Here is a 19,925-nt window from a genome sequence, read left to right as displayed (position 1 = left end):
CTGTCTTCGACAGGAGAAACAGAGCATGGCCCATATTTGACCACCCCAAATCTCCAGCTTAGATACAGAAAGCTTCCATACCACATCCACTGACATGACTAAAGGCCCAGGAATTACTCCACGCACAGCAGATGATCACTAACTGTTTACTAATACAGTGTTTGCAACTTCCTTTTAACCTTAATGCTGTGTTCAACTAGGAATGTACAATCTCCGGAGTCCTGGGGGATAATAGTGTTGCTACATGCAACATTCTTAGCTCTCCCAGGTCACTGCAGGGCTTTCATGCCTTTCAGCAATGCCTGGCATCACATTGGCACAACTTGATACTCTTGCAGACTCAGCCCTGTTTAACCCCTAGTGTTCTTGCCCGAACCACTTGTGATTGTCCCTGTACAAGGTCTGGAGGAGGCTATAACCTTTGGGGTTGACCTTCCATTGAAATATAAGTACCTGTTAAATGCACCCCCCTCCCACTCAATGGATACTGCACGGATGGGTTCTACCCTCAGTTTTTGTTTGATTTGTGTCTGTTGTGTAATGTGGGTACTTAGCGGTGTGCTCATTTGTTACCCGCTTAGGAAATTCTTGTTTGATGTTATAATGTTAGACCGGTTCAAATTGTTTTAGCATGCCAGGTGGGGCTGGCCAGAATTTGAAGATGGGATCACGGGGTGCAGAAAGGTTAGACATAATCCTCGTCAATGCGAAGGTGTTGAGGGCCACTGCTCCTTACATGTTCGATTCGCAACTCAGACCTCTTACCAAGCAACATTCCACAATGCATGTTCCCACTGATACTGCTGTACCGTGCTTCACTATACTGACATGAAACATGCACGGTATGGCAATGACAACTAAAAGATATCGCATACATGCATTCCTCAAATGCCACCGGGTGCATTTTTCCATTCTACAAGAGACTCATCTGACAGACAGAGAGCTTCGGAAGCTCAAGACTAGGTGACATGGTCAAGTGTACGGAACGTCATCATCAGCATTCGCTAAAGGGGTACTAATATGGATAGCACCAGGAGCACTGTACATCCTACACCACCACAGGTTTGACACAGGGGGCCGATCATTGTTTTGGAGGCAACATTGGATGGATCGCCTTTGGCGATAGTGGGACTTTATTCTCTTAATCATGCGCAAGGTGACTTTCTAAACACACTTTACCCTGTTCTCTTTCAAGACTTACTGGTCCCTTGCTTGTGGGGCAGGGATTTTAATTGTGTGTTTGATGTGGATCTTGATTGCTGTTACACTTGGCATCCTTGGTGTTGTCTCCCTTAACTTTTTGCACCTGCTTCTCAGGTTGTTGATATATGCTGGACTCTGTTGTTGCTGTTTTTGATACCCTGGGCACTTTGCCACTGCTAACCAGTGCTAAAGTGCAAGTGCTCTTATGTAAAATGTATGTGTAACTGGATTATCCATGATTGGCATGTTTGATTTACGGGTAAGTCCCTAGTAAAGTACACTAGAGGTGCCCAGGGCCTGTAAATCAAATGCTACCTGTGGGCCTGCAGCACTGGTTGTGCCGCCCACATTAGTAGCCCTGTAAACATGCACTGTCTGTAGGTGCAGTTTTAAACTGCCAATTCGACTTGGCAAGTGTACCCACTTGCCAGGCCTAAGCCATTCCTTTTCATATATGTAAGGGACCCCTAAGGAAGCCCTAGTTAGCCCATGGGCAGGGTGCAGAGTATGTTAAAGGTGGGACATGTAATGATGTGTGTTACAAGTCCTAACAGTGAAATACTGCTAAATTCACTCTTCAAGCTGTTGCAAGGCCTATCTCTCTCATAGGCTAATATGGGGGCTTCCTTTAAATATTGTGAAAGTGTAGATTCCCTTTGAGAGCAGATAGAAATCTAGAGTGTGAGGGCTCTGAACTCACAATTTAAAAAAACATATTTTAGTAAAGTTGTTTTTTAGATTGTTTGTTTGAAAATGCAATTTTTATAATGTAGGCATTTTCTTGCTTAAACCATTCTGTGACTCTGCCTGTTTGTGGATTCCCTGTCTGAGTCAGTTTGAGAGTTGGACTGTTTGTAATCCCCTCTAGACAGTGGGACAAAGGGAGCTGGGGTGTAGCCTGCATAACCTGATGAGCCATCTGTGCGAGAGTGGAGGGAGCAGTGGTCACTTACACCTGAATGGGCAGTGCCTGCCCTGTCTCAATGCAGTCTCCAATCCTCTGGTGTGTGTCTGGGGCCAGGCCTGGGCAAGGCAGGATCTAGCAAACAAGAGAGACTTCCCTTTGAAGCTTACCAACTTCAAAGGCAGAAAGGGGTATAAGTATCAGCCCCAAAACCCCTCAAAATTACATCACTTCTGGGTTCAAGAGCAACCTCTGCCAAGAAGAAGAGCTGAGGAGAAGTGCTACCCCTGTCTGTGACTGTGCTTTGATGGGCTATCCTGCAGTTGCTGCTTCTGCCTGTGAAATGGGGCAAAGACTGGACTGTTGTGCGTTCCTGCTTGAGAAGAATCTCCAAGGGCATAAACTGAGCTTGCTGCCTCCTGTTTTGAAGTCTTAGGGCCTTCAAAGGCTTCCTTTTGCCAGCAGCTGGACTCTCTGCTGAGGCTTCTGCCCTGCAAAGTGGTGCCCTATCCAGTCCCTGGGTCATTGAAGGTAAAGTTGGCAGAACAAGAGCTGAAAATCCATGCACAGAATGCCGTGCGGGGAAATGTTTGACGCACCATCGGCATTAACACACTGTCGGCTTTGTGTCTAAAATCGACACTCCACCTGCATCACAGCTGGGAGATTGATGCATTACGGCTGGAAAAACAACGCGCAACACCCGCTTGCGGCTGTTGATAATGACGCAAACCCCATGCAGCGCGATTTTCTAACAATGTGCGACTGTATTGTCCACGCATCGTCCCTGGGCATCAAAGTCAACTTGACTCTGCGTGGTTCTGAGGTGCCCTGTCCGGAAATCGACGCATCACTCTCTCTCGAGGAAGAAAAACAGCGCATCGCCGACCCTACCAGAGAACAAAGGACACACGCCCTCCCTTGTAAGGGATGAATCGATGCATGGCTGACTTTTCTGACGCACGCTCACCAGTGCAGCTTTATTTTTTATGCAAACCAGGTATTTTGTGCAAAATAATCATTTCCATTGCTTTCTATTGAGTAGGAATCCTAATCTTTTGAAAATTCATATTTTAAGTTGTGTATGTTGTATGTTTGTCGTTTTGGTCTTGTTTGATTTAGATAAATATTGCCTCTTTTTCTAAACTGGTGTGGTGTTCATTTTGTAGTGTTTTCACTGTATTACTGTGTGTACTCTGAAGCCTACCGCTACCATAGTATAACATTGGGTTACCTTATTACATTTAATCAGTGCTAACATTTGATTGGGAGCTTGTAAAAAAGCCATGTTTGGTTTACCAAAGAATTACAATTCTGAAAATGCAACTTTTAGAAAGTTGGCATTTTCTTCTCCTAAGGATTTAGTGCCTGCAGTCTTTTCCTGGGTCACATGACTGCCTGTAATTGATGGTTGTGCTTTATGCATTCCTCCCAGACAGCCACACAACAGGAGGACTAGGGGCCAGATTTAACGAAAAGTGGTGCAACGCGGTGCTGCGCTACAACTGCCAGCGCCGCGCTGCGTCACTTTAGAAACGCAGGGATGCGCCGTAGTTAAGGGAATACAGCGCACCCCTGTGTTTCCCCCTGGGCTTGCACTAAATTTAGCTGCCAGGGCCAATGCAGGCATCCTTGCACGATCGTGCAAGGATCTCTGCATTGAGGAGTGTGATTGTTTATGTGCGGGAAGGTGTCCCTTCCTGCACATAAACAATCACTAATGGAGCTTTGGCACTGCTGTGTGTGCTGCACAATGCAGCACACACAGAAGTGCCAAAGAGTAATTTTCAAATGATTGTTTATGTGCAGGAAGGGACACCTTGGCATTTTGCTTTTTCTATGCATGTGGCAGAATGCAGTACGCATAGAAAAAGCAAAAAACAAGGGCATATAAAAGTTTCCCTCCTTGTTACGCCCTTCTAACACCACCCCTGTGGGTGGCATTAGATATTGGGGCTGCCTCAGGTTTACGAGATTTCATAAATCTGAGGCAGCGTCAAAATGCAATAAGTGTTGCTATGGCACACCTACAGCAACAACCATTTCACGCCCCTTCCACGGACAGGGCTGTGTGGGAAGTGGCCATATTGACAAGGTGGCATTAAGCCACAAAAAGTGACTTAATGGCACCTTGTAAATATGTCGCTGTGCTTAGCGCCACAGGAACATCACAAAAAGTGACACTCATGTGGCACTAGGGGCCTATAAATACAGCCCTAGGTGTGTCTGCATGGGTCATCTAAGGCAGGATGGGGACGGAGTGGTGCACAGCAACTCTTGGACTTCAAGAGACTGTGTCCTTTCTCATGAAGAACTTCACACTAAACTATTGTGTCTACAGTGCAGGCAAGCAGGAACATCCAGACCCTTCTGTGAGGAGAAACCTCCAGAAGTTTCTCTCACATGAAAGTAGGCACCAGGTATAAAAACAGGACCCTCAGACCCACTCTTCAGTTGGCTTCTCGGCCCACAGAGGGACTCTCAGTGGACTGTCTGCTGCTGTGGCCTGCTGTGTATTTTGAAAGGACTACTTTACTGCACCAAAAATGACTGCTCTGTTACCAGAACTCTGCTAGAGCCCACCTCTTCTACTTAAACCCAGGACTTTCACAGTGACTCCAAGGGCTAGTTGTCTGTCCTCGTGTTCAAAACCTCAGGGACATAAAAGGATCCAACCATCTTGAACACCCACCTGGACACAGTCTGAGTGAGGTCTGACACTCAAAGGGGTGCTTCTCCGGTCCTTGACTCTAAGAAGTGATGCTATAGGTGCTCAAAAAGTGCTCCGAGATCTGAGAGGACACCTGGACTCACTTGTGCATTGATCCGCCCAAAATACATCACCTAACTTTACTGAAATTGCAACTACATTCTGCTTCACAGCAGCAAATCCTATTCAGCAGCTCTGCACAGAAGGGGTATCAGGCCTCACGGATCCCTTGCAGTCTATTGCTAGCAGTTTCATCCTACAGGACATTTTGGACTTCCAATAAGGTAAAAATCTTCACTGCAACTTCGTCCATTGAATCCCTGATATCAACGTCTCCTCCTCGTACATCGCCAGTTGTCTTGCCACACTCAACTCAGACATATTTTTGTCTAATTTCTTCTGAGTGCTAAGGTATTCAGAGACTGGGACCAATATCCATTTTGAACATCTGACTCATGTTCCATTGCAGTCAGCGATAACTTTCCACTTTACACTCGTCTTGTACAAATAGATGTCCATGGTTGGTGTTGGACTTTTTGCCTTACGCAGGGTCATCCCCAGTCTTTTTGCCTCCTTCCTCCTGGTTTTTCTGACCTCTCGCTGTTGGCTCTAGGACTCTGAGCACTTTATCACTGCTGACCAGTGCTAATGTGCAGGTGCTCTCCCATCTAAAGTTGGTATGATTGGCTTATATCTAATTGGCATATTTAATTTACCTATAAGTCCCTTGTACAGTGGTATCTCTATACACAGGGCCTGTAAATTAAATACTACTAGTGGGCCTGCAGCGCTGCTTGCACCACCCACTGATGTAGACTTTCAAACCTGTTTCAGGCCTGCTAGCGCAGGGCCTGTGTGCGCAGTTTTCTGCCACCGGGACCTGGCATCTAAACTTACTTGCCAGGCCCAGAACTCCCCTTTTACTACATGTAAGTCACCCCTAAGGTACGCCCTATCTAGCCCTATGGGCAGGGTGCCATGTATGTAGAAAGGCAGGACATGTGCCAAGTTGCGTGGCCTGTCTTGGTAGTGACAAACAGCCTAACTGGTGTCTCACTGCTGTGAGTGCTGCCTTCTCATAGGATTGCATTAGAAATGCCCTGCCTTATGTGTAAGGGGTATTGTCTGATTTATGAGGGATAGCGTAGGCGTGTTTGGTATGGTTGTGATGGTGATAATAAATGCTGCTTACTTGTGTGGGTGTATTTCTTATTACTATCACAGAAATGACACTTCTAGAAAGTGTGCATTTATCTGTGCTTATGACTCTGGTGTTTTGCTGCTTGACTCCAATCCACTTCTGGGCAGAGTGACAGTTGGGGCTTTGTGCATACCTTTCAGACAGCTTGTACACAGGGAGGGTGGAGGTGTCACAGAGGTGCATCTGCATACTGAATTTCCTGGGCTGAGAGAAGGGAGAGGAGGGGCACACCTGCATTTGTAAAGACTGTGCCCTGGCCTCACACAATAGGGTCGTTAACCCCCCACTGATGTTTGGAGCCTGTGCTGAAAGGAGAGAAGGGGCACTCCCAGAACCAGTTGTAACTGGCTGGAACCTCCTCTCCCTACCATTGTAAAACACTGTAAGAACTGACTATAAGTACAGGGGAATTTTCCCCACAATTTGGAGACTCTTGGAATCATCTTGGAATTGGACACCAAAGGCTGAAAGGACTCACCAGGAACCGCCATGGACTGCTGCTGCTGTGCTGACCTGTGACCTGCCTGGTCACTGTGAAGGACTTGCCACTTGCTGCCTTTCCCTTGTGCTGGCCTGTAGCTGGGCCCTCCACCTGAGGACCTTGTCTTAAGATTCTGCTCCCCAGGGGCAGGGTGCTGTGGCCCCTGACCCCTGCATCCATTTCTTCACGAGGGGTGCTTCTCCGTGGTTGCGGCTACCATAGCGCTGATTGCAGCGCGCTTATGGAGCCTTGGGAGCTCGTAGGCTCCTTGCTGCATTGTGCCCCTTTAAATAAGATCACCGCAGCGGGCCGGGAAGCTGGAAGAACACTCGCGCACCGCATCGGGTGCAGGCGAGTGTCTGCTCGGGCCCCAGGAGGGGTCTGATCTTCTTGTGGCTTCACGGCAGGACCAGGGGAAGGCGCGGGGAGTGCCCCCTTCCCCCTGGCCTCTGCGTTAGGAGCAGGACGCTCCTTTTCTGCGGTTAGGTAAAACGGGCATTATTGTGGGCCCCCCCCTTGGTGGAAGGGCCAGTGGAGGCCCGGGGGGCCCCCCAGAGATCGCGGGTCCCGGGGGGCCTGTCATTAAACCAGAGGGCGTGCGTGGTGCCCCCCTCCTGCCCTAAGTTGTTTTTGCTGGCTTTGGCCCCCCTCGTGAGGGCCGGTTGAGGCCCTGGGGGCCCCCAGTAATCACGGTCCCCGGAGGGGACTGTCTATAAAAGAGAGGAGGTGCATGTCGCCCTCCTCTGACCACAGAGTATGAGGGAGGCCCCCGTTTTGCGCATAGGAGCGCCGGGGGCCCCATTGTTCGCCTTCTAGGCACTGGAGGTGCCTTCATCCAACCAGGTACTGTTTAAAGGACCAATATAGTTGCAATCCAAAGTTCTTTCTACAGACTTTTGTTTGATTCATATATTACCTACCTGCGTTTGATGTTTTTACATATGTGTATGCAAATGTTCCTTTTATGGACATGCTTGCTAATATGTTTTTCTAACTTGCCATATGTTTTCTAATGTTCCTACTATGGGCATTTTATGATATTCTTATGACAAGTGCTGTGATGTAATAACGTGTTTTCCTGACTACTGCTTATGTTGCAGAATACTGAGTAACCTGTGTGTTATGTGTGACTACTGCTAGGTTGCAGAGTAACTAATGTGTAACGTTCTGACAACTGCTAAGGTAGCAGGATAGTACTGATATGTGATGTTTGGTCTGATAATTGCCTTGTGTACAATACAGTATATTTTCATATAATCTGGTGTTGTGTTTCCTTTGTGGTGGGGATATTGCGTCACATGTGTTGTGTGTGTTGTGCAAACGCTTTACACATTGCCTCCAGGTTAAGCCTGACTGCTCGTGCCAAGCTACCAAGGGGGTGAGCAGGGGTTATCTTGGACGTGTAACTCCCTTGCCCTGACTAGAGTGGGTAAGTTCTGCCTGGCTGATGTGCATCCCCTACCCAACCGGAATCCCCATTTCTAACAGTTGGCATGTTGATTTTTTATGTATTGTTGTCAAATCCTTTATAAAAATTTACTCTACTTTGCTAAATTGATGTCGGGGTTTTATTGTGCTGTGTTTTCACTTCATCACAGTTTAAGTACTGCATAAATAATTTACACATTGCCTCAAAATTAAGGGCCTCATTACGAGTTTGGCGGTCTTCAGACTGCTAAACATGTGGTGGCGGTGGGACCACCCCACTCCTGGTGGTCAGACAGCCAGATTACAATCCTGGCAGTTGGGCCACCAGGAGACTGCCGCCTCTACCGGGATCACGGATCCCAATGGGCTGCTGGAGGTCAAAGTCGTGGTCAGCCACAGCAGTGCCCATGGCAGCAACGGCGTGCTGATCACAACATCACTTCCCACAAGCCTTTCCATGGCGGTTGCACCACCATGAAAAGGATGGTGCAAAGGCAGTGCTAGGGGCCACAAGGGTCATGGGCAGTACAGGGACCCCCCTGCCAGCTCCCTCGGAAAGCGCACTGTCTGTCTAAGGGTGCTGGTGTCCAATGGCATTAGCCTTGGCTGCCTTAAGGGAGCCAAAGACAAAGTCGCTGCACTGTTTCTCCAGACAGACTGGCAGAAACAGCATAATACAAAGTTTCTGTGGGCATCCCAGTGGAAACATTGTAATACGACAGGAGGTGAGGCAGCTGGCTTGACGGCTGCCTCATCCCTCTGGCTTTGACGGTCTGATGGTCAGCCCACCAAAGTCGTAATGAACTGTTGTGTACCAAGCTATCAGAGGGCTAACCACAAGCTAATTTACTGACTTTGTGGTACACTCTAACAAGGATTAGGGCTATTACTTGAGAAGGGCTCATACCCCCTCAATCCACAATTCAATTTCTCACACACAGCTATGTTATGTTAATTTGTAAAACATACTATCTCTGTGAGGGTATACTGGGGGTGAACAGGTGTGTGTACCAAGCCCTGCCTAGGGTACGTTGGTTAATTGAAATGGCAGGTCTTCAGCTTCTTGTGGAATTCAAGAAAAGGAGAGGAGGCTCGGATGTGGAGAGGCCAAGCTGCAAGCAAGAAAATTGGACCATTTGGCCTCTGTTGAGATAGTAAAAAAGCTCCAATTATTAGAGTTAATGGTCCCCTAGGGCTATGGGTTCCTGTGCACTGCACCTGCTACACAAATAGTAGCTACAAGTCAGGTGACCTGTCCTGAAGGAAATGTGAGGGCTTTTTCACTGTACATGGGTCCAACTTCAATTCGGCCATGTATGTGACAAAGAAATGGCGGCGCAGCATAAACATAATGTTCCACTAGCTATTTTTCTTTGTTGCAAAAAAAGAAAGAAGTTTAATGAGAAGTAATTAAAAAGTTCTATGGTGGCACTGGCATACTCAGTCTGGGAAGTAAAGTTTGTCCTTAAACTCCTGTAATTCTCCCAGAAGCTGGTCAGGAAAAACACTTGATTCTGACCAGTCATCCTTGTCCTCCTCCTGTGGTGTTTCGCAAATGGTGTAAACAGGTGGTGAAAAATGTTAGTTAATTTTGATCATGGTTAATCTCTCTATGTTTTGAGGCAAGTAACTGGTCCTCCTTATTGTAACAACTGAGCCAGCTGCACTGAACACATTTTCAGCAGACACATTTGCTACAACACAAGTAAGATACTTTATTGCCAGCCTGCTGAGCTCTGGCCACTGGCGCATCTTCCCATACCAATACACCAATGGGTTTTGATGTACATACACCAATTTTGTGTCATCCTGATACTTCTGGAACATCCTCTGAAGTGTCATTGGTGCTGCCACTTGCTCGACCTCATTTGTCTTTGCCTCTGCACTGGACGTAATACCTGCCATTTGAAACAAAGACAATGCAGAGGTTGGGTGTGATTCTTCTGATGCCGTTGTTGCTGGTGTTCTTGTTCCTGGTGTTGGCTGCTGTGAGACTAGACTGCCCTCTCTGGAAGTTGAAGGTGGCACCCCAGAACTGTGGAGTGGGACTCTAAGTTCCAGCCATTCTTCTTCCTGGTACCCGGCTTGTTCAACAATCCACCTTTTGTAGTTTGAAACATCCCGTTCAGAAAAAGAAATTAAAGTGGCAAGAATTTATTTGTAGCGTTGGTGAAGAAGGGTGGCACAGATCTATTCTTTGTAATTTATAATGTAAGTCTGCACCGTTGCATTACAAGTCAAGCTATAGCTTAGGCTCTGAACCAAGTCAACGCTTCTTAGTTTTCATTCACAGCTCTGAGTGTGAAGCTTTTTTATATCTTCTTTAGCTACTTCTGTAGCAGATACAACAAAAGGATAGCTTGCCCCATTGTACTGTCCGCCTTGCAAACTTCCCACATGAAAACCACAAAAGAGAGCAGCATCTGTGTCAGGCATTTGACTAATCCCCACTTATCCTAGTCCATGGTCATAGCTTTCCCAATTGCCACCATCTGCCATGGTCTTGACTATGTTACTGCTATTGTCCGTGGCAACAATTTCAGTTTGGAGACCACTGTGTCGCAGGCATTCAGACAAAAAATTTCCTAAGATGTTTGCAGATGTATGTGATTTCTCCATGGCGAGCAAGGCAATTGTTGCATGCCCCCGAACGCTCTCATAAATTTCATCAGGTCCAAGAACCTGTAGCTAGCTTTTGCTTCCCCCCTGCAAAGGAGAAGCAGTGTGCAGTGAAGCCAGTGTAATCAGTAACCTGACGACTGGTCCACATATATGTCTTCAAGTAGATGATATGGTCAACACTCTGCTGCAAAGCTTGTCCAATCAATTGCAGCACATCGTGGTGCAGTGCAGGAACACCAATTCTGGCAAAATAGGTCCGACTTGGAACCTTCCATTTCGGGCAGATTGCTGCCACTAACTCTAAGAATCTCACTCCTCCCAAAAAAGAAAAGGGGAGGAGGTCCATCACTAACATTTTTGCCAGCTTCACATTGTACAAACATTCCAACAAGTATTAGGGCCCCTCCTCACTAAACATGCCAGTAACAGTAGCCTGGATTTTATTCTTTTTTGGGCCACTGATGCAGGTAACTTTTGAGATGTGGGTGGTGGTAGGCTTGATGTGTTTTGTGGTGCAGTCACCGTATGCTGTGGTGTTTATACATCTGACTCTGATTTTCCTGTGCCATTGTAAGTTTTCTGAGGCAGGTGATTCTGGTGCACTGCTGGGGACAAGGTTGCTTTGTGTGAGGATGTCACCCTCTTCTTCCTCACCTTTCACCATGATTTGACCAGCTGCAGCTGATGCTGCCCAGCTCTCCTCGCCTACACCACTGTGCCCATGTTCAGCCATTTTTTTTAAGGCGCTCCTCCCACTGGATTGTGTGATTGTTTTTTCATATGGGACATTTGGCCTCCAGTACCATAATGTGAATCAGGCTTGCAAGGCAAATGGAGCATATTACAATGTTTTCCTACTGCTTGCTAATCTTAAAAAAGTCCCAAACTGGGCAGAAGTACTTTTTACTTGGCCACTGCCAATGCCTGAAGAACTGGAGTTAGGTGGGTGTGTTGATTGCCTCTCTGCAGTGCATACTTCTATTGAGGTACGGGTTGGTGCAGGTCTCTGCTGGTGCCTGATATGGGAGCTAGCGGTGCTGCCTGTGCCACATCACTCGGCGCAAGTTGTATAGTAATGTCGGACTACTCTGTACCGGTTTCCACAATGACTGCCTAGTTGTCATCATCCTCCCACCATCCTCCCCTTCCACGATTCTAAGGCTTTCTGGAACTTTTATTTTCCTTTGACCCTCCTGGTATCTCCCGGACTCTGCGTGCGTCCACTCTATCGTCATCAGAAGTGGTGCTTCGAGAAGATGGTGGAGTAGTACCCTTCCTTTTTTCTTGCTGGAGATCTGGGAGCCATTGATTCTAAAAGAGGAGGGTCTTGCTCGGCAGGAAGCCTGACCTTCTGTTTTGCTCCAACTTCAGGAAGATCGACTATTGCTGGCTGCAGCTGCAGTCCACTTTGTCTGTTTCCTGAAACAATTGGGTACTACGTTGCGAAAGAGACAAATCCAATTCAACATCACTGCTTGTCGACGTCACCATGATTGCAGTGGCTGCCTCACTGACAGACATGGTCTTGGGCTTAGGTTGGGGTGGGGCTGTAGATGCAGGAGTGCTGCTCCCAGGTTCCTCCTCAGAAACAGGTACACGTCTCCCGAAAAAGGTTGCAGTCTGCACACCACTGGTGAAAAGCTGCTTCTTCTCACTTACCACTTTCTTGGGAGCAACTTTCTTTGGGGCCATCCTAAAAGTCTCAGTTGGCAATGGCACTAAGCTGCAAAAGTGCAAATGATTTGAGGACTTAACTGTACAGGCCTTCTCTTTGGCAATACTGCAGGTGATGTGACGTCTTTTCTTTTGTGTACCTAAAAGTAACCAAGCAAGACAAACATGTAGTTAGTGAAAGTGCCATTGTTGCAGGTTGAAATAGTACATACAAATGCAATATTAGTGTAATTGGTTACTTATGTAATAAATACCAATTTAATCAAACATTGTTAAGTCAATGCCACGCCATAAAATTTCATTTCAAATCAGGCAGCACAGCATGCTGATATAGTTCTTTGATTTATCTCCATCTGTTTTAAAGGAGACATCTGTGTTAGACAGAGAGCGGTACATGGGTAAATCCAAAGATCCTTAAAAAAACGATGGCAGCAAGGTGGTCTAGGGGAAATAGAACAATCATTAAAAAAATGAATTATGCTGCTGATTTGTCTGAAGTGCACTGCAGCCAGGGTGTCCAGGAGGAAAAGGAATAATAATACATCTAAAGAAACTGAATGGTATATTGTGGCTCTGCGACTTTGGTAGATGGCTGGATGGATGGAATGAGGAATGGATGTGGATGGATAGATCAAGGCAAAATGCAGAATCAAATAAAATGAAATAAAAATAAGTATAAAAAAATGAAAAATGTAAAAAACTAAAATTAATATTAAAATATAAAACAAGAATTAAAAAAATAAACAAATGCATATAAAAATAAAAAAGAAATAAAATAAATAATTAAAATAAAACAATACCATTTTTTTATAAAATAAAAAATAAAATCAAAAGTAAAATATAAAATAAAATAATAAAATAGAAAATATGAATCACTAACATATAAATTTAAACAAATTATCAATAATTAATGATGTTTCTATGTGAGCCAGTGGCAAATAATACTGGCTGGATGCCAGCCACATGGCAAAACAACAAGAAGCAAGCAGGTATAGCAAGCAAATAACACATGCAAGCTTATGGCAAAGGGACACTGGCTGAATGAACAAAATGGCTGCCATCCACATGGTCAAACAACAACAAGGGAATTAACATTGGAAACGCTCTCAATTTCATCTCCCCTTTATCTCAGCCCCCACTTGACGGATCACCCCAACATTTTCTGGACAGAAGGTCATGTGACTGTCAAATTGTTTGGGAAATTTTTGTGAAGATTTGTCAAGTGCCACCAAAGATACAGGCAAGCAAAAAACAGCTTTGTCCGTCCTTTCTTTTTGCAACTCCACCATGTTCATATACTATCCCATTGCTCATAATGGTATTGTGAGCACCATATTGGAAAAGAATGAATTGAAATTATCATAAATCTTCATCTGCTATTGCATCATTTGTCAACTCTTGGCATATAGGCTCTATAGAGCCACTCAAATGTATTTAAATCGCATCAGTGTTACCCATAAGGTGGCTACATAACAAGTGCTTCTATTGCAACAGTTCCAAGACCTGCACAGGATACATAAAGTGACTTGTGTTGTGCAATCCGCATTGTTCAACAAATAAAAACATTTCAAGAAATGAGGTTGATATTAATGTGTATCGTAACAAACAATTGAGTGACTGTACTTGTTTAGAATGTTATCTATGTTACCCATAAAGTGGGTAAATGACAAATCTTTCTTTTAGGATTGTTCAATATCCTGCACTGAATACATAGAGTGACTCCTGCTGTGCAAATGCAATACTGAATAGACACAAACACTTTGAGCAATGCCATTGATATTGGTGTGCATTGTAACATACAGCTATGTAGCACCAACATTTCAACATGACATATAAAACACAGGCTGATTAACATTCCTCATAATTATGAAATCACATCTATGTAACCCATAAGATCAATATCTAGTTTGCTCTTCTCTTAGCATAATCACATGTTGAGCTCCAAATATATAAAGTGACTCGTGGTGTGCATATTACATCACTTAGAGGTGAAAAATATGGAGTTCAGTAGCTGTAAAATAGATTATAATGTGGCTAAATTCATTGATGATGGTTCGATATCCAGCACCCAGTGACTCGTTCCATTGCAGACTGCATTATTGAATAGACCAAAACATTTAGAGCAATGATTAATATTGTTCAAAATTGTGAAATCCCATCTTTGTTGCTAATGTGATAAATATCCAGTTTGTACTTCTCTTAGCATAATCACATAATCACATATCAAGCTCCAAATATCTAAAGTGGCTTGTGCCCTGCATATCACATCACTAAAAAGTAAAATCTGAGGAATTCAATAGACATGTGCTGTTTCACTTAATCTCTCTACAGACATTAGTGTTTTGCGCATAATGTGTGTAAACCCAAATTGCCTAACACATAAAGGTGGTCATTACAACTTCGGCGGTCTTTTAGCAAGACCGCCGAGGGACCGCCGTGCAGAAGACCGCCAGTAGTGGCGGTTTGCCGCTCGGCGTATTATGACCGTTGGCTGCCCTTCGTTGTTTTTCTGACGGAGAGCCGCCAACAGCCATACTTGCGGGTGGCGGGGAAGTGGAGGTTGCTCCACCTCCACCGCCACGCCAACAGAACACTGCCCACCGAGTCACGTCCTGTGATTCTGTACGGCGGTGTTCTGTTGGCGGTGTGGTGTTGGCGGAGCTGCCCCCATGGCTCCCGTCCCCTCCCGGCGGATCGACGGAACAGGTAAGTCGATCGTCCGTTAGGGGAGGGGGGTGGGGGGGTGTTGTGTGTTGTGTGGGTGCATGGGGGTGTGCATCTGTGTACGTGGGGGGGTGTGAGTGCGTGTATGCTTGCGGGGGTGTTGCGTGTTTTGGGAATGAGTGCGTGTATGCCTGTGGGTATGTCTGTGTGGATGTGTGCGTGAATGTGTGAATGTGGGTGTACGTGTCTGACTGTGTGTGTGGATGCTGGCATGTATGTCGGTGTGTATGTGTGTTGGTGCCTGCGTGCGTGTCGGGTGCGTATGTGTAAGGTAATGTCAGGGGGCGGGGTGGGGAGGGGGGGCCCTGCCACCTTTGGGGGGTGGCAGGGGTGGTGGGGGTGTAGGGGAGGGAGTCGGGGTGGGGGTCAGGGGTGGGGGAGACCCCTATCAGTGCCAGGGAAGGAATTCCCTGGCACTGATAGTGCTTACCGCCATCGATTTCATGGCGGTTCCTACTGCTGGAAATCCACAGCGGTAAGCCGGGTCAAAATACCGGCAGCGGTATTGTCACGGCCGCCGGGCTGGAGACCCAGGTCTCCAGCCCAGTGGTCGTCTCTGCCCTGGCGGGCGGTACGGAGAAGCGGCGGATGACCATGGCGGTAACCGCCATGGTCATAATACTCAAAAAAAGACCGCCAGCCTGTTGGCGGTCTTACCGCCGCTTTAACACCGTCCGTCAGGGTTGTAATGACCCCCAAAGTATCCTATCTAATTCTGCAATACAGAGCATCGCACAATTGGATTGCACCCATTCACTTCTAAAGTGCATTGTACTATGGATTGCAACATCCTAATAATAGGCAATATTATCGAATTAGATATATCCGTACCACAATGTCTATTGACAAAAAATATATATTCAGACTAGCCATAAAGGAATAATGTGTGAGTCAAAAAAAAAATAATTCTGGATGTTCCTCAAAATGCTACAAAGTATAAGGACAACATATAGTGAATGATAATGACCTGATTATTGTACTGAAATCTGAAAGGTTGTGAAGTTGCAAAATTATAAGAGTAACCACCTAAGGTAGTTCCTAACAGTGTGTTATTTACAAAGTGCAAAAATACATGCCCCAGGACCAAAATAAGCAATAAAATTAATACCCCATGAACCTCTTACTCACTATTGATTTGTAGTACATGTATTGCATTTTTTATCATTAGAATATTGCATTTCGATATGGGCAGCTCCCGAGAGTGATCAAAATTAACCGGCTACAGAGTACCACTAAAGGAAAGAGCAGGTAAGACTGCTATTGCATTTCCAACCTATTGCCTTACTACTGGGGTACCAACCTATGTCTACATATTATTTTCCAGATAAAGTCAGTGATCTAACTTGCATCTGTTGAGGGGATCCACCAGGTAGAATGAAATAATTGTAACATTTGCAGCCTATTGCAATTACTTGTAGGTACTATTTATTTCTAGATATGCACATCTAATTCTGCATCTACATTAAATAAAATCATCCTAGATTCCATTCTCCTCATTTCCAGTACCCTATCTCCCCTACGGGGATCTACTTTCACATGTTTAATTCCAAAGACGGTCAAACTCTTGCAATCTTCTTCGTGAAATTCCCAAAAATGTTTCGCTATGGGATATGATCTGTCTTGATTCTTAATTGCTCAAAGGTGTTGGAAGAATCGGATCTTCAACTTGTGAATGGTACTCTCTGCATATTTTTTTGCTCATGCACATTGGATGACATACACTCCATGACCAGTGTCACATGTGATCCTCTCTGTGATGGGGCACAACTTTTCCTCAAATGTCACAAAAGACTGTGGGCCAGATGTATCAAAAAACAATTTGCATTTCTTAAATAGTGAATTTCAAGAAATCACTATTTAAGAAATGCAAAATGGTATGTATGAATTTTGTGATTCGGTACATTTCGTAAAATTCGCAAATGCTATGACCGAATCGCAAATATAGAATGGAACCCCATTCAACCTTATGGGCCTGTAGGCCCATAGCTGCGAATGGTTTTGCATTTCCTAATTTGCGAATTCCAGTTAGGAATTCACAAATTAGGAAATGCAAATCCCAGGGTGCTGGGGGCCTAAGGCCCCCTCTGATGCAGCCAAAATTCTTTTTTACAGACATGTGAAGCACACGCATGCCTTAGGGGCATGTGTGTGCTACATGTCAATTCTAAAAATGTGTTTGTAATACATTTTTCAAATTTGCACATGCTCACTACCAAACTTTAATTTGTAGTAATTGCATTTCCTAAATGCCAAATTTGCATTTAGGAAATGCTTGATACATGTGCTTTGGAAATCACAAATAGAAATTCTCTATTTGTGATTTCCTATTTCGAGAATCGCAATTTGCGATTCTGTAAATGGTGTCGCAATTTAAAGGAATCGCTATTTTTGCAATTCCTCATAATTGCACGGCGAATGCCTTTCATACATTGTGAAGGGCATTTTTGCATTTGCAAACGGCCAAATTTTGCAATTCACACCGTTTGCGAATGCCAAAACGCTTGATACATGTGGCCCTGTGTCTTCAGGACATAGTTGGATGCTTTGCAGTGGCCACAACTTCTAAATCCCAAACTGGTTTTTGCTAGCCATATCGCACTTTCCTTTTGCACAAACAAAGTTTTCATTCAAATATCTTCCAATGATCTAGTTTTATGATATGTAATGTGCGGGTGTGGGCCAATCCTGGTCCTTAAGTGCTCATCTTGTTGAAAAACATGCCACTTGCAAAATAGTTTCCAGTGCCTTGTGTTCATTATTAATTTTAAAAAAGAATCTGAGTTGAGAGGATTCGATATTTTTTTGTGTCCTGGACTTCTGATATTTAAAGAGCAGGTCCTCTCTTTTCTGGCATTTTGCCCTTTCAATTGCATCTATGAGCACTTTGTGAGGGTGTCCTCTCTGAAGGAATCTATGTGTCATAGCAGATATTTCCTTCTCAAACATTGCATTGGAAGAGCATATTCTGCGAGCTCGTAAAAATTGGCTATATGGGATGCTCCATTTTAAGGCCCTCGGATGTTCCCTATTCCCACGTAGAATCAAATTACAGACTGTAGGTTTGCAATAGATAGATGTTTCTAATTGTCTGTTTTTTGCCTCTATCTGGACATCTAAGAACTCAATTTTAGTGTCACTCCAGGTGGCCACCAATTGTATGTTTATGTATTTTTCAATATATTGATTTACTCACATAATTGATTATCTCGGCCATGCCAGATGACAAATAAATCATCAATGAAGCGCACCCATAGCACCACTCTCTCCATATAGAGACTTAGTTCATCCGATCATGCCACCTCCTTTTCCCACCATCAAATGTGGAGGTTGGCATAGGTCAGCGCAAATGAAGCTCTCTTTGCCGTGCCTTGTTTCTGAAGGTAGTATTCCTTGTCAAACAAAAAAAACATTGTGTGTTAGACAAAATGATAGCATTGTCATCAACATCTCAGTGTGCTGTGTAAACTCTATAGAGCTCATTTTTAGGAAATATTTGCAAGCCTCTATACCACATTTGTGTTTAATTGACATGTAGCGAGATGCCACATCCATAGTCACCAAGAGAAATGTATCCTGCCAAGAAATGTCATGGATTTTAGAAAGAAAATCGGTTATGTCACATAAATATGACGGGAGCTGTGTAACATAAGGACATAAGAAGAGATCAAGATATTTGGATGTATTTTCTAGGAGAGAGCCAATCATGCTGACAATGGGTCTACCTTGAGGATGATTTTTGTTTGTGTGGATCTTAGGTAAAAAATATATGCAAGGAATTTTAGGAAAGTCCACCTTCAAATAGGTAAATTCCTCATATTCAAAGAGCCCACAACTCAACCAGTTTTTTAGCATATCAAGGTAATTTTGTTGGTGTAAAGTAGTGGGATCCCTTTTTAATTTATGTTAGAGGACGGTTCTGACCATCAGGTCTGCCCTGATTTTTCAATTTTTGACCACCTGGTTTTTGACTGTTTACTGTGAGGAAGCCTCCTATGAGGTGACTCCCGCACAATAAACACATGGTAAAATGGACTGCGCGTGTTTACCGCTGGTGTCGCCGTGCTAAGGAAAGGCTGCGGTGGTGCAGTCAGGGCAGGAGGCCCCGGGCAGGTTACATGTGATCATGTGTGCGCATGGATGTGCACCCATGTGAGGGCTGTTGGAGGAGGATTCCTAGTGTGCGCAGCCCAAGGACTGCGCTTAGGTAGTCCTGGTGCAGGAAGAACTATGCAGAGTGGGTGGTGACCTGGAGTAGGTCTCATGAGAGGGGTGTATACATGTGAGGGAGAGTCAGTGTGCTTACTGTCTTTTCACTGTAGGGTCACTCATTTCAATGCCAATGTCAGGGTGCTTAAGATATTTGCATTGGAGGGATACTCCATTGAATGTCAAGGAGAAAGGAGGGCCTAGGGTGCAACTCCAGTTTTCTGGGGTCCACCGAGACCAGAGTCACACCAAATGACACTGTAACCTGTAAGAAAAGAATGATGCAGTAGGTTACAAGAGCATAGTTGTACAACTTATGGGTCATCCAGGGATGTCATCTTTCTCTGACTCAGCTCAGGATTAGGGCCAATTACTGCTCTGTCTAGTTGATGGAGCAGGGCCTTGCATCAATCAACCAGCTGTTATCCCGTGCCAGGAGCAGGCTGGAGAAGCCCTGCGAGGAATTTCAGGGAGGAGGGGCTGAGACTTTCAGAGCACATGTGGCAACTAACTCCTGGAGGATGCCATCTTGAGCTATCCCAGAAGACTGTGCAAGAAGGAGGGGATGGGGGCAAGGAAGTGATGTGGCACATCTGGATAGGTCAGAGGTGCAGACCTGCTGGACACTTCCTCCCCCACTTAAAAGGTCCTGCACAGGGGAGAGCTCTCTCTCTTGGCTGTGCTTCACTGCTGGACACTGGGACTGCAGACGGACGTCATGGACAACTGGAAGGAAGAACCTCCTGACTGCCCTTGGGGCAGGGACTCTGCC

The 19,925-nt window shown here is 45.1% G+C and overlaps 1 protein-coding gene across 3 annotated transcripts in view; it reads left to right on the top strand.

Moving 5' to 3' along the window:
- Positions 1-19,925, top strand: part of MAG (myelin associated glycoprotein) — a 331,431-nt gene that overhangs the window by 11,958 nt on the left and 299,548 nt on the right. The window contains exon 2 of one of the 3 annotated variants that reach the window (XM_069201178.1): positions 16,116-16,195. The exons of the other annotated variants lie outside the window; for them this stretch is intronic. The gene's annotated coding sequence lies outside the window, so the exon portion shown is untranslated. The remainder of the gene's footprint in view (positions 1-16,115; positions 16,196-19,925) is intronic. 3 annotated transcript variants of the gene reach the window in all.

The sequence above is a fragment of the Pleurodeles waltl genome, chromosome 7 (genome assembly GCF_031143425.1).
Source record: "Pleurodeles waltl isolate 20211129_DDA chromosome 7, aPleWal1.hap1.20221129, whole genome shotgun sequence".
NCBI lineage: Eukaryota > Metazoa > Chordata > Amphibia > Caudata > Salamandridae > Pleurodeles > Pleurodeles waltl.
Note: the sequence above shows the minus strand (reverse complement) of the source record. Positions and strands in the feature narration are given on the sequence as shown.